Source organism: Palaemon carinicauda, chromosome 2, assembly GCF_036898095.1.
Source record: "Palaemon carinicauda isolate YSFRI2023 chromosome 2, ASM3689809v2, whole genome shotgun sequence".
In the NCBI taxonomy this organism is placed as follows: domain Eukaryota; kingdom Metazoa; phylum Arthropoda; class Malacostraca; order Decapoda; family Palaemonidae; genus Palaemon; species Palaemon carinicauda.
This window is the reverse complement of record NC_090726.1, coordinates 131,526,651-131,542,583: the sequence shown is the minus strand read 5'-3', so window position 1 is coordinate 131,542,583 and position 15,933 is coordinate 131,526,651. Positions and strand designations below refer to the sequence as shown.

At 40.6% G+C, this 15,933-nt stretch overlaps 1 pseudogene; it reads left to right on the top strand.

The window, feature by feature from the left end:
* Positions 1-7,027: 7,027 nt before the first annotated feature.
* On the top strand, positions 7,028-11,952 carry LOC137620100 (uncharacterized; annotated as a pseudogene).
* Positions 11,953-15,933: the final 3,981 nt, after the last annotated feature.

The window sequence follows — 15,933 nt, the reverse complement described above, 5'->3', positions numbered from 1 at the left end:
ATAATCAGATAAGTAAATAACACGTCGAAATTAATATACCTTACCTCCGTGGCAGACTTGGCCTTACGAGTTGGTGTGAACTGGGGCCATTTTGTTGACATAGCAAAGGTTAAGGTATTTATAGCCTATTCTTGTTCTCCACAAAAGTTTAGAAAGTCTTATATTTTCATGCAAAAATTTCACATTTTATAACAGATACAATGATTTTTATAAGAAATTTTCAAAGTGAAACTAGACTGTCAAAAAATTATTTGTAAATTTGACCTCTTAGAGAACAGTAAATAACATCTTAATTTAGATTTTCATACATACTGCCATTTTATGATAATATGACTCCATCTTGCAGAATTGTACTTAGCAATTGTTTAATTTACTTATACCCCATAATCGTGAAATTCTGACCTTTTTTAGCTAAAAAAAAAAAATTTTTTCTCATTCCAGATTATGACCTCCATGGGTTGATTCCCTTTCCGGTAGTTACAATTTGTTCCTAAACTCTTCAGGAATGTCTACCTAAATCTATTTTTATATATATATATACATATTTGTATTTTTTTATAATTTTTTGTAGTATTTTTCGTATAGGACTTACTTATTTTTAAATAATTTATTTGTAATAAGTATTTAAAATGTAGGTAGGGTTTATCCAACTTTTCATATGTTTTTCAACATTCTTAGAATTTCTTTAGCCATTAAAAGAATAAAGACTGATGTACAAATATATATTTTTTTTTTGGTCTGGGTTAAGCTCAGCCCTACTAAACATAAATAGGTCAACAAAATTGCGAAACCTATCCAGGGTTAACTACTAGCCGAGCTAGGAGGATAGAAAGGCAGTTATAATGGACTATATTGTGGACAAAGTGGCTGATGCCCTCTCCAGAGGCACAGTAATACGGGTAAGTACTGGATCACAGAAGAGGAAGGAAGATGTCGGATCACTCAATAGTGAAAGTAGTCAAAATTAAAACGGGGAAGTATTCACAGAAAACAGGCAGAAAAACCAGAGTTGAGATAGAGTCATTGGTACCTCAGCATGTGTGAGAATTATATTATTGGTTTAACAACTGTGATGGAAGAGTGCAGCGACCAAGACAAATGCATGTGGGTGACAGACGACTGGAAGAGTGGTGTTCAGAATGAGAAACCTAACACAGATGTGGTTGACTTGTGTGGCTGGGAAGTAGGGAAATCCGAGAGGGACAAAAATATTAGAATTTTAATAATAAAATTTCTTATTTTTATAATCACTTGATGTTCATAATGTTGTTAATTCAGAAGCCCTGTTTATTCAACATTTAGCCTACTGTTAACATTTACAAAAATATATATTTTTCCCCATTTTCCTTAGCTTCAAACAATACATACCTTAACAAAGGAACAGAGCACTCTACGTAAGTGGTTCCTGGTTCCTACTTGCTCACTCCACAAAATATCGCCTTATAGATAGGGGTAAAGCTTTTAAGCTTATTCTTATTATTGTTATTAAGATTATTTTACCTGTATCACACATAAATTAATAATGAAATTCTCAATCTTTACTTTTATCCCATTCTGTCTTGAAATCAGATAGGATAATCAGTTTTGGCAACCTATTGTGGTCAGTTTGGACTTTTTAAATTCTTCTTTCATGTGCACTGCCCTACTTATAAATGCAACCACAGGGCTGTTAGGATTTTGCAACGTAACTATACTTATGTCTAGTTTCATTAACTGTCCTAATTTTGGGCATAGAAATAAATGTTCAGTAGTATCTTTCATCTTTGCACAGGTCACACACATTATCTGCATATTTTCCCCATAGATTTGCTTTTAAATTGAACATATTTAATCGTCTTCATTAGAAGGGTGGCCTTATCCAGTTCCATTTCCCTGATATAAGGCTTTGGGCCATTTCCTCCTGTAAATCCTAATTTTTTCATCGCTTTGTTTTTTATTTTCTTCCATAGTTTCTTCTATTTTTTTCATAATTTTTTTCTTGATTTCTTTTTTTCAGGGTCTTTTTCTCCAAACTTCTTATTTCTTCAACTTCTAAGCCATATTTACTACAGATTTCTTCTATGCTCTAACTATAGCACTTTCCATAAGGGTTCTTCAACCGATCCTCAATTATCATCGTCACCTACACTCATTATCACTCCATACATCGTCAACAAATACCCAGTCAAATATTCTCCTAACTCCCTAGCCCAAACTCTTTTACTATCACCATACTTATCCTGACAATACCTCTCATACTCCTTGAAAAATTCATATACATCCCTACTACTATGCTCATTGAACCTTTCACACCGAGGTACCTCTCTCATAAACACAGTCTTACACACATCACGTTCATTCTCACTGCTATCATCACTGCTACCTTCCTTCTTGTTTCCTACTTCCTCGCTAGAATATAAGGAATCTAATTCCACAGTCATACTCCTATCCTTGATCATGCTCTTCCTAGCCCTTTTCTTACTCGCCACTTTCACCCATTCATGATCGTCCTTGCTATCAGCCTGATACTTTTTCTTCTCTTTCTTCACATCACTTTTACCTTTCTTCTCATGATTCCTATCACATTTCTGTTTATCCTTACTATGCCTTATTCCCTTATCTTCAATCTCACTATCACTATTACTATTACTATCACTATCACTTCCTTTCCCATTATCACTAACCTTAGCCTTCTCATCCACTATCAACCCATTACCCGAAGCTGAGGACACTCCTCCAACAGCACCTTCACCCATTAAAGTTTTCATCATCCCCATGACAGCTTCCAATCGGTTCTTCATTTGTTCCTCATTCTCTTTCATCCTCATCTCAAAACATTCTTCCACTTTCTCTACAGTTCCCTTCAACTCCCTAAGCTCCTTCTGCATCGCCTCATTCTCCCAGTTCAACCTCTCATTCTCTACTAGCAACCTCTCCTCACGCTCCTTACTCAGCCGCAATTCCTCCTTCAAAACCCTTAATTGCTCCTCCATTTTTCATCAACCTAATATCTAATTCCTAATCCTAATTCAGTCCTTTGTCCAACAGTCCAGCTTCCAATCCCACCTCGGCAGTCCCTGTTCGGGCGCCAAAATAACGTGGCGGGATGTTGCAAAACAACCCCCACACCCTTGAATCACTCTAGCTGACAAATGTCTCAACAAAACAAACTTTCCCCTTACGTTTTCTGAAACCAGACTCTTAGACAAAAGGACAAAAACAAAACAAAACAAAACATATCCTTAAAACTATATTTCTTAAAACTAAAAATAAATCATAAACCGTCCACAATCAAAATAAACACTTAAAACTAATCAAAACTTAACTAAACATATAACCAAAACACCATTCATATAAAAAACCCTAACAAATTTAAAATTAAAATAGACCACAACCAGTATGTATATATTATTTTATAGGACACCGACACTGTCCTCAACACAAGCCAACTGTCTTTTATGGCAAACTACCACTATCACCGCTTTGTGGTCAACTATTCTACTGGGTGGCAATTTGCAAACACTACTTCCCTGATTGGGGTCATTGTTATCATCATCATCATATTCATCATCATCATCATCAGCAATCTTAATTCAAAGGCCAGGTCATCATCGGTTCAGAAATCCAAAAAGCAGTCCAAACAAAATCGTATACAGGCCAGGTCATCAACAGTTGAGCAATCGAATAGCGAAGTCTAAATGCAATCCTTTATTACAGGCCTGGTCATCAACAATAATCCACTTTCAAAAAACTTGAGTCTCTCCAAAGGAGGAATCACGGCCTGCTGTTGAAATAATCAAAACACTTCCAACGCTGGTAAGAAAAATATAATAATAAATCCAGCACTCACTACTGCCTCTTGCTGCAGTCAAATCAAAAAAGCATTCGCTCCGAAACATTCACCACTGTCGTAACCTAACTAAAAAATGTAAACAAACAACCTCAAATATACCGACAGTCTTTCCCACTACAAACAATCATTCGCTAACAACCACTTGTTCTTCGGCGCGCACCGCGACACACAAACACACACACAAACACACACACAAACACACACACACTCTCTCTCGCGCACGCGCGATTTAGCAAAACTAAAGAAAATGAAATTCTCTCTCTCTCTCTCTCTCTCTCTCTCTCTCTCTCTCTCTTTAGCAAAACTAAAGAAAATTAAATTCTCTCTCTCTCTCTCTCTCTCTCTCTCTCGCTCTCTCTCTCTCTCTCTCTCTCTCTCTGGATTTGGCAAAAGAAAAAAGAAAAATAAAACAAAAATTAATCCTCCACAATGGAAGAGCATTAATTTTTTATATTCTATTCTGCATGACACCTGCCATATTGCTGTTTCTGCAAGGATGCCCAAATAAGGAGTACTTGCAGGTTGCTCATACATATTCCTTATAATCCTATATTGAAGGTTTTCCAGATCTTTCATATGTGTGGAGAAATTGTATTTTTGATAAAGATGAGCGGGACCTTGGCCCCGGTAACTGCGGTAAGTCTCCCTGCAGCAAGCAACAAGGATCAACAGGGGAGGATAGGAACGCTAACACTCGAGGGCACAGCAACCTGGCAATAACTTTGGTGCTGCAGTTCACAAACCTTCACTCTGATAATAAAGTCTTCTCCGTCCAGAGACCTAAAGGCTCCACACGTGACTAAGTAATTAATTGATGGTCTACCTTAGCTTTGCCAATCTAAGGTCATCTACACTCTTAGGCTCTATTTCGAATCCGACCTAGTGACCACACTGAGATGCTGGACAGACATTTACGTTAACATAGACAAAGGCAATGGATAGTAGCGATGATGTACATATTTAAGTAAAGTTAAATGGGGATCTTCATCTTCAAAGCAATAAGATAAAGCAGCACACACTCGCTTATACCAACTTACCTGTACCTACAGTAGGTTACTCTCTTCAACATCTCAGGTACAACTAACCCACACTAAATTCTTGGTTGATGTAATGAAAAATCTTCAAATAATGGGGTTAAATATATCAATGTCTGCAATCTATTCTAATTTCATCATTACAGTAGCTAAATAATGATTTAGTCAAATGGCAAAATTGATAAATGAAATGTTAACACGATTTACAATACAAAACATTGAAATTAATAAACTGTATGAATACGTGGGCTTAACCCTCAAACGGAATAAATAAAATCAAAATCTTTTAGTAAATAACTTATGCGGTAGGCTACTGTGAGGTTCAAACCTGTGGTCAACGACCTCAAGCAATTACCAACAAGTGAAACACAATTACATTAAATGCCATGAACGCAGCCCAAAAAAATGTAATGCCAGAACGTTACCTAAAGTTGACTTAGAGACAAATGGAAACTTATCTAAAGGGGGAATGGCCATTAATTAACCCACAAGATTTTTTATCCTGGCCACCTGTGTCCAGAGAATGGTGGTCTTGAATTCTACCTCACTAGGCCTAGTACAGTGGTTTAGTGGAGTCAATTCAATGGCCTCTTCCAACTCGTACCTAGTCTTGATCAGAGGTTCTTATGGGACTTGCTGCTTCTCCTCAATATCTGTGACCTCTCAAGGCTTCTACTTGTCCCTGCCCTTCCTGGAATCCAGATCCATTGATATACAAGGGAACAGGCTAGTGGGAGCAAGTGGGAGCACAAAGTTGACTTGCTACGCAATTGACCCACCTGGCAGTAGTGTGGCCTGGAATTTTATGAGGTCGAGTTCAGGTCGGCAGCGTTCGGCTTCCTTCACCCAACAACAACGCATCTTGATACGTAGGCCAGTGGTCTTGAGATGCCATCTCTAATTTAGGACAAGCTTTAACACTTGTGGTTTGTGAGTTTTAAGCATTACGCTTATTTAGAATACAATGAGAAATCTTGCAACTCCAGGGGACAATAGATAATCCTAGCCCTAAACATCTGGCATACAAAATAAAAAAACTAAAACTAAAAGGTAATTAACAAATTGGGCTTACATGTGTGGACAAACACACCTCCTAGACTTGAGTTGTAGTAAAGAGAAATTTAAAGTACCTAAATACTTAAGGTAAAATAAGGAATAAAAAAAATATTTATCTCGAGACACTTGCTTAAGGAAGAGTCATCACTCGCATTTTCCGTGCCGTGACGTCCCGAACAATAACAATGCCTATATAAGATAAACTGTGAAGATCCCAGAGTGAGAGGACCTTCCTGCCTGCTGCTTCCAGACCTGCCGCCGACTCACTGATCCTGCTGCCTGCTGCTGTTCCTGAGGGAATGCCTGCTTGCTTCTGCTGCTGCTGCTCCTTCTCTGCCTGCCAGAGACTGCCTACTGCCACCGCAGCTGTCCACAGGATTCCTGCCTGTAGGGGCCACCCCTACTAAGTAGGCTGCTGTAGGGCTCTGTCCCCCCCCAAAAAACCGGCTGATCTTCAACCTTTACTATAAGAAAAAAGTCTTAAGACTTGGTAGGCTTTCTCTACCACAGTCCTAACTTTCTTTTTACTAACAGACCCTCCTGTGGAAAATCTGGTAGCCGTTGTGGTCTTAAAACTCCATCTGAAACAGGATCCAAGGGTCAAAACCTCCCACTCTCGCTGTCTGTGGCAAGTGGCATAGGGCTGCTAGGCTTGGCACCTATAAGCCAAGTGATAAGAGATAGGAAATAGGGTTATCTTTTGACCTGGCATAAATAAGCCAGGAGTAAGTTCACACAAATAGTTTCAATAAAATAATAGGTTGACAAGTGTTTTGATTTATCAGTCCTAAATATCCCTGCCTGCAGGAATTAACTGCTGGGCCAACATAGTGCTCGGAGAGCAGTAAGGAGGCTTCCCATCTGTAATCTGTGCAGGCGAGTACTTAGCTACTAATAGGCTAGATAGGGCCTCCATGAATAATCGTTCGTTTTCAGATTCTATAATTCATTTTTCTACCTAACACTATAACTTTGTCTGGGGCCTTAGGGCATAAAGGGTTGGACAACCCAACCAGATACACTGTCTCTCCTCAACCCCGGCCCCCTCTTTGGACTTGGACTTGGAATAATAACTCTCGAGCTGTAAATAGAAGAACTAGAACTCATGGCTGCCACTGAAATTGAAACCGACCCAATATTGGAACTGGTAATGGAAATGGACATACAAAACAGGAAAAGAACTCAAGAAGATACAGAAGAAAACAACCTGGAATGGACTCAAGTGAACAGGAAGAAAAAACAAGCTAAAAGGACCACTGCCACCCAAGGACTTCCCACAGGATCAACCTCAACCGAGGCAAAACAGACTACCTCGCCAGCAGAGGACCAAGGCATAGGAAAAACCAACTACTTCAGGGTGTTGGCCAACAACCCCTCAGAGGCATTCAAAGCCATAGTGGCTTTTGAAATGAAACATAAGAACCTGAAGATCCAGGCCAAATCTAACAAGCAAGGCCAATGTACCATTTCTACAAAGGATGCAAGGACTCTCATCACACTGAGAACCACATCTGCCATACAATTGAGGGAACTGAAAGAAGAAGAGAAAGTCAAGAAAGCTTTAGTAGTTGGCTACCCAATGGAAATGTTGGAGAGCCAGCTAACAGACTTGAACAACATCACAGCTGCTGAAAGGATGAAGAATAAATCCGGGCACCTGAGCAAGGCCATCCTCGTGACCTTCATAGGGCCACACCCAAAACAAAGGCGATCTAGGGCTCTTCGGCAACTTCTGGGTAAAGAAATACTACCCAGACCCCTTTAGGTGCTACAAGTGCCAGAAATTTGGCCATCACAAGGAGCAGTGTAAGGCAAAGTTTGACACATGTGCTGTGTGTAGCCAAAGGCACTCTACACAGGAGTGCATTGATGAGCGCAAGGCGGGCATACCAACAAACCCAAGGTGCCCAAACTGCAAGAAGCACCATACCGCCATGGCATGAGGATGCCCTGAAAGGGATGCTAGGGTTACAGCAGCCCTCCCCAAGGAAAAGAGAGAGGAGCCAAGAGGCAGAATGGCTCCAAAGCCTCAACCAAGGAAGAGATTCTATACACAGGAAGAGCTCAGAAGAGGAACTTCTAGAACTCGGTCCTCCACAAGAGCCCCCACCTCCACCGCTCAAGCTCCCAAACCTCTACCGAGGACTGTTTTTATCAAAACAACGGTCCTCAGAGAAAAGTTGACTGACCTTGTCACTCGAGCAGTGAAAGGGTGGATCAGTGCAGGCACTATTGAAGCCAACATAGAAGAACTTCTAACGCTATCCAGGAGACAACCTTAACCCCTCATATCCTAACACCCGGACCTTCCACATCATCCCCACTCTCCCCCACACCTTCCACATCCACTTCCTCAGATCCCATCCCCATCATTCCTCTTACCTCATCCACTTCATCAGCAGAGGTTAAGGCAATTGCCTTCACCCCCAGGGATTCCAGACAGTTCTCTTCAACCTACACTTCAGAATGAAGATCCTTAATTGGAACGCAGCCGGAGTGAGGCCTAAAATGTCCTCCCTAATTGCAGCCTGCAAAAACTGAGGAGATAGATGTCATCCGGTTGCAAGAAACTTTCCTAACAACAGGCACAAAATTTAGAATTGCAGGTTACAATGCCTACACCACCCCACAGATAGGCACTGACAAAGGTCTAGCTACACTGGTTAGGAAATCAATACCAACAACCAGGATACACAATCCAATTCCCTGTGGCAGCAATGTAGAGATGCTAGCAGTAAGCGTAACATTGTTGAACCACAAAATAGACATATACAATATCTATAGGAAAATAAATAGAGAAGAACCAGGAGAACTGCAGCTGACACAGCTTTTTGCACACACAGAAGGCTCACCAACTATTATATGTGGGGATTTTAATGCACATCATCCTATATTATCATCCCCATCAACAACGAACCCGCCAGGAGAGCACATAGCCTTTTCCCTAAGGGAATTTGAAGGAGTCTCCCTACTAAACACAGGGCACCCTACTCACATAAGAGGAGGCAGACTAGATCTGACATTTGCCACAAATGCAATCAGATATCTAACCAGATGGTGAGTGCACTCAACCTTGGTTAGTGACCACTTTGCCACTGTAACAGAATTGGAGATGCAACAACTACCCTACTTGATGCATTTCACAATACAGTAAATAAAGCAATACCCCTGAAGGCAGGGAGAAGGAACTACACCTACAAGGACTCCTGGTACTACTGCCCATAAGTAAGAAGACTCAAAACACGGCTAAACAGGGCCACAAAACTCTACAGAAGAAGAGCCACAATAGAGAATAGAGAACTGCTGCAAGCTGTTAAAAATTATGTCCAACAAAGAATTCATGAAATAAGAATTGAAAAATGGATGGAATGGTGTACAAGCTTGTCACAGTACACACCTCTCTCCGAATTATGGAAATGGCTGAACAAAGTAGCTGAAAAAAGGACACCAGCTGCAATTCATCCACACCCCCATGAAGAGGTAGAAAGGGTTGCAACAGCCTTCGCAAGCAGAACAGGATCAGCTAACCTCTCCCCTGAAACCAGAATGCTTCAGGAGCAACTTGCGGTGGCTAAGTGGGAGGAGATCAACACAGCCTGTTAACTACAGGATAACAATGACACCCCATACACAATCGAGCAACTGAGAGCCGTGTACAAAACAGGCAAAGACACTGCACCAGGAGCAGACAGAATAACCAACACCATGATCAGACACATGGGTCCAGAAGGAGAAACCGCATCCCTTAGGTTAATGAACAAGACACACCTTGAGCACACAAGGCCCCAGACTTGGAGGCAACAGGACACTCAGCTGATCCCCAAGTCAAAGGATCCGGAAAACCTGAGCCCAATAGCTCTAGTATCCTGTATGGAAAAAACAGAAGAAAAAATGGAACTAAACAGGATGAAGTACAAAATTGGTCCCCTGCATAAATAGCTATATGCATATCAGGAAGGAATTGGAACCACTGAATGCATAACAGATGTTCTCAGCTGTATAAACCAGAAGAAGGCAACTATAGTCTTCATAGACTTTGAAAAAGCCTTCAAGCTAGCCAGCCCAGCAGCAATGCTGCAATCGGTGGCCAGAAAAGGAGTAAAAGGTCATCTACTAGCATTGACAAAGAACTAAGTGCTAGGAAGACAAGCCAGAGTCAAATTCAAAGGAATGATATCATCTTTTCATGACTTGGAAAATGGAACTCCACAGGGAGGAATTCTCAGTCCCCTCCTTTTCAACATCCTCATGGAAAACATAGCCTCTCTCCAACTCCCTGAAGGAGTAGAGATATTCATCTATGCGGATAATGTATGTGTAATAGCACGAGGGCCAATCAGAATGGTAAGAATGCAGAGAGCACTGAATGACATCAGCCAAAAGTCAAATGAGCTGGGACTAAAAATAAACATAGGCAAAACAAAGGCTATGACAATAAAAGCCTCAAATCCCTTACATCCACTCACAATAGGGATGGAAGCCCTAGAGTGGGTGGATAGCTACACATACCTAGGAGTTGTCATAGACCAACAACTTACCTTCAAAGAGGAAATAAAATATCTCAAGGAAAGAGCAAATGCAAGACTGGCAGCCATGAGATATATGTCAAAACTAAACGATGGAGCAAATGAACATATTAAAAAAAAAAAAAGTACTATCTAGCCAGCTCCAGAACTCTAGTGGACTATGCTGCTCCCACCCTAACAAACCTGACAGACACCCAAAAAGCTGATGTAGAGGTAATTCAAAACAATACCATGAGACTCATGCTAGGACCACCCACGTGGACAAGGCTGTGCAACATGAGGCTGGAAACCAACCTGCCATCTCTAGAAGACAGGATTGCACAGACAAATGCGTCCACTATAGCAAAAATGTTTCTCTCTGACAGAGACTCAGTAACATAAAAGAGAGTACAAGAGGAGCTCATAAAGCACCCTGAGGTCCAGACCCCAAGCTCATGGCAAGGATCACAGCAATAACATACAGAGCCTGGGAATAGCTGAAGACATTCTGCAACTAAGCCCAGAGACAAATCAGGGCACACAGCACATCCCACACTGGAAGAAAGAAGTGGCAACCTTTAGGTACACAAAGCTTCCTAGAGCAAAGGAAGATTGCACAATGGAGGAACTAAGAACTGCGGCCCAGGAAGCAGTCAGGGGCACAGAAACTGCAGGGGCGCAGACCTACTACACCGATGGTACTGTAGATCCTGGAATTCAGACAACAGGAGCTGCAGTATACTCCAATAACTTCACGACCTGCTGGAGAACATCCATCAATGCCTCTACCATGCAGACAGAGCTTGTTGCAATACAAGCAATAAAACACTCCATTAAAAATGAAGAAGGACCTCTAGTCATTCATACTGACTCAAGATTCTCAATGCAAGCCTTGCAACAAGAAAAGAACAACGAAAACAAGGCTCTACTAGCTGATAGCAAAGCACTTTTATATCAGCACAATGAAAGAGGCAGACCTGTGACTCTCAACTGGATTCCCAGTCACATAGGAATACCAGGGAATGAGAAAGCAGATGAGCTAGCCAAAAGCACCAGGCACATAGACAGAGTACAAGTGCACATACAGCTTGCACTGCAACAAATAAAAAATAAAATAAAGCCACAGCTCAAAGAAAATCTAATCAAGGACCTACAAAAGTGGATAGGGAATAACTCCCCCTCTGCCACATGATACAAATGGGCCACAGACCTAGTGCCTCCCCCATTGATAGACACACACCAAGAGAGCAGGCTGTATGCATCCACAGTCTCAGGCTGGGGTACAAAGCAAATTGGGAGATCCTAGAAAACAATGAAAGACCCTGTGAATATTGTGACGTTACATCACAACGGGTCCTCCTGCACTACTTACTAGAATGTAGGGAGACAGTACAACTGAGGGGTAACCTACAAGCGGACATCAACTCGCAACACGCCGGACAGACTGCAGCCACATTGGTAAAAGCAATTGTCAAACACAGAAAACCACAGACAGTTGCTTTCAAACCTACCTCCGCTGAGGTAATATAACCTCTGAAATCCTCATTAAAATTCATCTCATCCCCTCACTGTAAGGCCCTATACACATCATCCCCTGTATTTTTCCATAACTTTTTCTACTACTAAAATATTCCGCAAGGACCCTAGGGAGTAAATGGTTGGACAACCCCACCTGCAACATTTCTCTACATTTCAAAGGCCTTACAACCCTTTCTAACTACCACTATCCGTGACATAATGGCCCCCTTCCACTACCACCATCATACTTCCTCTGTTCGCATCTGTCTCTACTACTAAAAACCTTTCAAATTTCCTTTTGATTTAACAACCAACCTTCTGAATTCTATAGATCACCAACGGGCCGACCAAGGGAAAGACACGTGCCATCAGGAATTGCTGGCTACAATACAACGAACGAAGAAGAGTAGAGAATAAAATTCTTCACACTATCTTTATCTCTTATTTCACTCCAGGTCTCCACATTAGCAAATATTATTGATACTACTACTGTTTCATATATTTTCTTTCTCACTTCCAATGTCATTTTTCCTACTTTCCTCATATCCATATTTTCGTACATCTTGGGTCATATACGCGACTCTCTGGCTTCTTTTTTCTACTGATACTCAATTATTTGTTTCCTTTCTCTGCGTACCATTCACCCAGGTACTTATATTCTTTAACTGAACTTACTGGCTCATTCTTCACTTTTGTTTTAATCTCTTCTTCTTTTTTTTTTTTTTTGTTAATTGATAATACACCCAATTTTTGGGGGGTTAGTGTTAATTGTGAACTTCTTTAAGATCTCCAAGCTATGACAATTACTTATGGCGCATTCTATTCCTTCTTTCCTTCCCGTGGGAAACATAATATCATCTACAAATACCAGTGATTCAATTTCAATATTCTACTGAATAGCTTGGGTCCATATACAGTTCCTTGTCTCACTTTTCCTTCAATCTCTATGTTTCCTGTTGTACCTGCTGGACAGTTGATGGCTGCTCTACCTTTTTCATTCATTTTCTTAATTATCAATGCTTCCAACCATCCTATATTTTTCCCATTTCTTTAATGCAATCCTTCAGGTCTAGGTTGGTAGGAAGCCCAGGTTGTCACCTCGAGAAATATAGATTTTAGTTTTGAAGTCAACATTATCCCTCCTCTTGATACTATGAGTCAGTGAAGCGGAGGGTGAGCATGTACAGTACATGAACACCAGGGGAGTATAAAAGTAAGAAATTTTATCATTGAAATTCTAATTATTTATATGAAGCTCCCCTGATGTTCATATTACTGACTCCTATATTCTGTTGAAGGTGGGGCACTACTGAAGGAATGAGAAGGTTAAATTTCAGTTCAAGCAATGCAATGAGGTTGAGCTTACAAACCTGGTCTAGATTACTTTTGTCCTAATCCTATCTTACTTGGATAAAATCTTAAAATTAGGGTTATAGGTCTTCATCGTCTCCTCCTACGCATATTGACGCAAAGGGCCTCAGTTAGATTTCCCCAGTCGTCTCTATCTTGAGCTTTTAAGTCAACGCCTCTTCATTCATAATCTTTTACTTGGCCCTCCATGCTGCTCAGCCATGTAGGTCTGGGTCTTCCAACTCTTCTAGTTCTTTGTGGAGCCCAGCTGAATGTTTGGTGAACTAATTTCTCCTGAGGAGTGAGAAGAGCATGCTAAAACCATCCCCATCTACCCATCATAATATCATCCACACATAACACTCGAGTAATCTCTCTTATAGTTTCATTCCTAATCCTATCCTACCATTTAACTCCCCATATCCTTCTGAGGGCTTTGTTCTAAAATCAAATAAATCTATTGGAGATTGTTTCATTGTCATACCATGATCTCACTAAACTAATATATAGTCTGACTTTTATATATAATTTCAGGCGATTTGATTTCCAATTCTTACTTAAACTAGCTATTGTCTGATTTGCTTTTTTCAATCTTTCACTAAACTCTAATTCTAAAGACCCTGTATTGGAGATTATAGTTCCTAAATACTGTACTTGAATTATTCTACCTCATTAATCCTTTCTCCTTTCAATAACATTTCACATTCCATTGCATACTCCGTTCTCATGGTCTCTGTCTTCTATTTATCTTCAGCCCAACCTCGTGGGATATTTCATGCATTCTGGTAATCAAGCATTGCAAATCCTGTGGTGTTCTGCTAACAAGGACAGCATCATCAGCATACTCTAGGTCTGCTAAATTCCTATCACCAATCCTTCTCCACCATCTCTGACTGTTCTGTGCATTACAAAATCTATGAGGAGGATAAACAACATAGGTGACAACACATTCCCTTGGAGTACTCCACTGATCACTGGAAATTCATGTGATAAGACTCCATTAACATTAACTTTGCACTTGCTATGCTCATGGACAGACTTCCTCAAATTTACATATTTAAGAGGAATTCCATAATAACATATGAGTCTCCATAAGATTGGCCGGAGCACACTATCAAAGGCTTTTTCATAGTTCACAAATGTAATCAAAACGGATTTTGAGCGAAGCGAAAAATCTATTTTTGGGTGAGATAGCCATGACGTCCTGATGGAAGGTTCCTTCGGTAGCTTCCTTGGGTATATTAAACTACAAGGATATTCCTAGAGAATTAAACCACAGGTTATCACAGAATTCTAGCTTCTGGTGCGAGTATCCTAAAGGTTTCCCTTTAAGACATCGTATATCAACAGGGGACGTATGTATTAACACGCCACATAGCTTTCTGCACCCCATATAGAGTTAACACTTCGATATGGAAAGGTGGAGAATAACTGGGGAGCCGTTCCACAGTTACACTCATCCGTGGCTACTTTTGGTACTCGAAACGTAAACAAACGGGTGCCATTGCTAAATGACGTCATGTTCGTCCTCATCCTGATGCCAGCTCCTTGCTAATCTCCATTATACAGCAGGACAGGGCGGGGCCTGAAAGGCTGGACTAGAATAGAAGGGAGGGTCCATCAGGACGTCATGGCTATCTCACCCAAAAATAGATTTTTCGCTTCGCTCAAAATCCGTTTTTTGGGCTCAAGCCATGACGTCCTGATGGAAGAGTACCAGAGAATCAATGTATTGTGGAAAATTTCCCCTTTTTAGAGTAAGTGCCAAGGGCTTCGAATAGAGGTATGTAATGTGACCTTGGCAAAGGTTCCGTGGGGATCCAGCTTCCTGCCCCCCTGGCAGAGAAGTCCCAGCGGATTATACCAAAATTCAAAGTGGTCATCGAAGGGCTACTCACCCTGCGGAGAGTTCGTGAAGGACTCGGAGACAAGACAATGGTCAATATTCGTGTAGGAATATTCTCAAGAGTAGACGAGTGATAGTTAATCACTATATTCCATGGATTAGAGAACAATCTGGTCTCGAAGGTAAGACGAAGGTAAGTATTCAAGTAGGAATATTACACAGCATGGGTGAGTATATAATACAGACAATTTATATTATTCTTCTCATTTCAAAGGAAAGGGGGTAAATGAAACTATGACAATCATGTATTTCATAATGGTAATAGGAGCGAAGAGAGACGCACAAGTAATAAGATAGACATTTTATTTCATAAATTGCAGGTTATAGTAATAATAAATACAATAAAGGATATAAAGTTAATTTACAATAATAAATAATGTACATAGAAAATAGAAGACTTCAATCTTGAATCTGAAAGAAATTTCCAATTTAGAAAACACAAGTTCCAGAGGAACGTCAGTCTTTATCAAAGAAAAAACACATCGTGCCCTAGGGCATGTGGCACTCATGTGAAGTCTATGACATTTCACCTTGGTAAGAACAGTCTATTAAGAAACACTAAGTGTCCATGAAATCACTATGTATCACACGAGGGTCAACACAGGCACCCGTAGAGTTAAAGTCCCAAGTAACTCGCTGTTCTATGCAGAGTTAAACGGCAGGTTTCATAACACTACCTGCGGCTACCACGAAATTTTTTATTTCATTCACTTGCTTCGCGTAGTGCTTGAA